This window comes from Medicago sativa, chromosome 2 (genome assembly GCF_051527215.1).
Source record: "Medicago sativa cultivar Bolivia chromosome 2, Bolivia_mono, whole genome shotgun sequence".
NCBI classification, from domain to species: domain Eukaryota; kingdom Viridiplantae; phylum Streptophyta; class Magnoliopsida; order Fabales; family Fabaceae; genus Medicago; species Medicago sativa.
The window spans coordinates 26,258,543-26,262,834 of NC_140750.1; the positions used below are offsets into that span (position 1 = coordinate 26,258,543).

General features: G+C 31.9%; 1 long non-coding RNA gene across 1 annotated transcript; it reads left to right on the forward strand.

Annotated features, from left to right (window-relative positions):
* Positions 1–2,053: 2,053 nt before the first annotated feature.
* Positions 2,054–2,669, forward strand: LOC146945833 (uncharacterized). Its single transcript, XR_015026516.1, has 2 exons — positions 2,054–2,234; positions 2,313–2,669. It is a non-coding gene; the product is annotated as an uncharacterized LOC146945833 (long non-coding RNA).
* Positions 2,670–4,292: the final 1,623 nt, after the last annotated feature.

The following is a 4,292-nucleotide window of genomic DNA, read 5'->3' on the forward strand; positions in this document are numbered from 1 at the left end:
CAATTCTTCACTTAGAAACTCTTAGGCTTAATATTTTCTTTCAAAATAGCATTTAAAAATAAAGCGCGCGCGTAGAAATTAAAGACGGTTCCTATAGGATACTATAGTCGTTATGGGTGCCTAACACCTTCCCGTAGCGAAAACAACTCCCGGACCTCGATTCTCAAGGGTTTTGCTTACTTTTTCCCTTCCCAAGAAAAAAATAAGATATCACCGGTTTAAAAGGTTCGAACGTAATCAATGTTTGACACCCGAAAACCAAGATAAAACAGTAGATGCAACATATTAAGCAAGTAGAAGCAAGTAAAGAAAGATATGCCGGTGACGATCTTAGGTTTCCCCTAATCGTCCGGTTTAGAATCGTGTCATGATAGAAGTATATGAGAGCCTTGATGCATAGAGCGTATCTTGGCATTGCGGTTTTAGATTCCCCTTGACCGCCATGGCACGTATAGAAGAGAAGCCTATAACAAGTTAAGAAGAGCCTATGACGGCCAAGTATGCACGACCGTCTAGGAAAGCAAGTCCCCACACACGTATAATCAACCGGCAGGTTGTACTGTAGACACGTGGTGACCGTAGGTTTCCCCCGAGGTTACTTATAGCCTAGGATTAGGTGGAACTCACTGAGACATTATGTCTCATCCCAATCCTTATTTGTTTCAGATATCAGGATGGATTAGCAAGCTAGTAGCCGGATGGATGTTTCAGCAAGTGTTCGTTCGTACCAGCTGCAACATGATATGGATATTCAAGGAAGCCTTTATCATATTTTAGAAAAGTTGAGTTGTATTCTATTGTACGAACGCATTTGTTGTATACGATATTTATTCGAAGTTTTTATGTTGTAAATTTTTAATGTATCCAATACTAAACTAATACACATGCTAGACTTTCTAGATACGTCTAGTATGGGTATTACAAGTGGGTCCTATTTTGTTTTCGTATGTACTGTTTTATAATTTGTTCCATTTTTTGATGCCATGCAGCACCTTATTGTCACATACATTGATTTCGCACCATAATATGCTAGATTATGGTGCTGTCACATACATGTAACACCTCATTCACGATATTTTCTTCTATAACTTCCTTATTATTCTCCTGCATTAACGCAAATTTCAAATTCGAATTTCCCTCACTTAATGACACAAACCTAGATCCCACAGTTTGTAGTGCACCACTAGAAATTCCACTCAGCGAAATACTTCCTTTGTCCATTCTTCCATCTTCCCTCTCTTTCATTCTTCTCGGACGAAACGCTTTTTGCCCAATCTTCCAAGGTTCATGAACAATATTATTTTCCCCCTCCAATATCATTCATGTCCACACCATTCATCTACTCTTCTTTAGTAATTCACCTATTTGACATCCTTCTTTATAATGTCACAATTTGACACAAGTGAGACATAACAAATGAAGACATTCATACTCCACGTGATAATGCCCACCCTTGATCGAAAAGTTGTCAAACAAAGGTTTTTGTGGTTGGTGGTTGTTTTGTGGTTGTATTTATTGCACTCTCGGCGAAACTACAGACTAGGTTTGATAAAAACTATTAAAAAAGTAGTCAAATAAATGAGTAAGTGAAATAAGGGGATGAGAAAGATGGCATAGTGAATGAGTAACACTCTTTGTGTAAAAAAATAGAGAGAAAAAATGATATAGTGGAGTAGGTCCGTGAGGGTGAAGAGGACCTCGGAGGGAGGAGAGATTGATGAATGGTCGAAATAAATTTATGCATACATTTATCATAAGTGATGAAAATGACTGATGGAGAATAATAGTTTCTTTCATGATAATGACTATTGTGGTTCTAAAAATATCTAGAAAAATATTTAAGATTAAAGAAATTATCAAACATCTTAATTACTTGTCATCGTGTGAAAAACCTTCTTACCTGATTAGATAAACATGTCCCAATTTAACTCTTCAATTTCTCAATAGGTGTTCATGACCTATTATCTTCACAATCAACCAAACGATATATATATATATATATATATTATTTTTATTGTACAATATATATTATCTGATCAATCTAATCTTATGATTATTTTATATATTTTGTCTGAAAATCTCTACAAATAAACATTGATTGAATTCATATTTGACTACAGTATACTCTTAGTTGATCAATGATGAAAACACATAATTTTATCTTGATATTTTTTTGTGTGCAGAAATCATTATCTATGCCGTTGGAATTAAACCATCCAGAGATAGAAATCAATGTATATAAATAAATTATAAGTGCAATTAAATTCTTCTTTTACTATATTTGATAAAAAAAAAAAATTGTTGAGTTGCAGTTGGTGCAGCAAAAGAATCCAAAACAAAAATTGGGATAAATGGTTGGGAAGACTAGGAAGTTGGGGAAGTGGAGGAGATAAAGAAGGTGGAAAGGGAGGATGATAACAAGGAGAAGCTGAACACAATGGAGGTGTAAGAGTAAAGGGAAGTGGAAAAGACAACTAAAGTGGAAGAGAAAATGGAAGTGGGAATGTGAATGGAAGTGGATTCAATAGTGAAAATTGGAGAACTTGGGGACGCTAGGGAGGTTGGGGAGGTTTCTTTTCCCACAAAAATGGTACATTGTGAAGTGTGTATTTGAAACCGCTTTTCTTGATCAAATTTTTGCGAAATGATAGGTTTTAATATTGTTTGGAGCCGCTTTTCTTGGTCAAATTTCCGTGGAAGTAGGTGTTTTTTTACCGCAAAAAGTGAAGCTTCAGTATCTAGTATCTATCGAAATGAGCAAATCCGCGGCGTAAATTGTGAAATTCATTGTTAAACCGAACATAAACTCTTAGTCATGTTTCATCAAATACTGAGAGAACGGGGTTGATTGTAAATAACAATAATATTGAAAGAATGATTTATCCACCGATATTTTCATTAAGTGTGGGTGTAAAAACAAAAAATAATTTACTACATTGTTGAGTGTGTATTTAAAACTGCTTTACTTGATCAAATTTCTACGAAATGAGAAGGTTTAATACCTAGCTTCTACATAAAGGAGAAAATTCAATGTGGAGATAGTAAAAAGCCACCGTTAAATAAATCAAATGTATGATCTCAATCATATTTCATTAAATACTGAGATAACAAAGTTGCTTGTAATTATATTAAGTGTGGGTGTAAAAAAATTACTCCAATTTACATTGTGTGTTTGGAGCTGTTTTTCTTGAAAACAAAATCGCAAAAACGTGCATTCTTTCACCGCAATATGAGAAGCTTCAATACCTAGGTTTTACCCAAATGAAAACATTTGCCACAAAAATGGAAAAAGACATTGCTAAACCAAATGTATGCACTCGATTATAATTAACTAAATACTAAGAGAACGGAGTTGATTGTAATACAATGTTTATGTTTGATATTTTTATGATAATGATATTAAGAGAACATTTTATTCATTAATTTTTGTTTAAGTGTGTCGAAAATATATCTTAAAAAGCAAAGTGAAATAATATATTGTTTAGTGTTATTATCTATCAGAGTAATATTAGAAGTGCTCATAACTAAGAATGAAATGTTTAGACCTTAATATTGTTAATTGGCTTATTGAAACATATGATTTTATCCTCACAAAATAGAATAAAATAAACAAATATTTAATTAGCAAAAGTCAAAAAAAAAAAAAAAAATAGGAAGCTTTATTTTGCTCGGTCAACATTTTTTGTTGTTGAATGTTTAGTCAACATATTAAATTATATATATATATATATATATATATATATATAATACAATCTTTATACTAACAATTTAGAGTTCTTAGAAATAGCCTATTTCAAAATTCTCTCCTCTAAAGATGTCCACCTCAACAAAATCCTACTTGGCATTAGTTCCAAAAATTTCTTCTTATTTTTAATACAAGCTTAATAACTATAATTATTATTAAAAACCGTTTTTTATTTAAATTAAATTCTACATAAAATACATAGTTGGTTACAAACAAATAATTATTAATACAATTATTGTTCCGATTAAAATTTAGGGTTAATTATGTTTCTAGTCCCTATAAAATAGCGACCTTGTAAGTTTAGTCCCTACTTAATTTTAATAGCATTTTTAGTCCCTAATTTTATTTTTCTGCACTGAGTATTAGTCCCTACTCAATTCAAATTTGTTTAATTTATGCTTAAACTCTTAAATTTTTGAACAATTTTTTGCAGACATGTTTAGAACATTACTAAAAGTTCGTCCGCAAAAAATTATTGCAAAATTTGATTTCTACATCCAGATTTTATTACTTTTTATCTTTAACTTTTGTCGTTTTAAAAAATTCA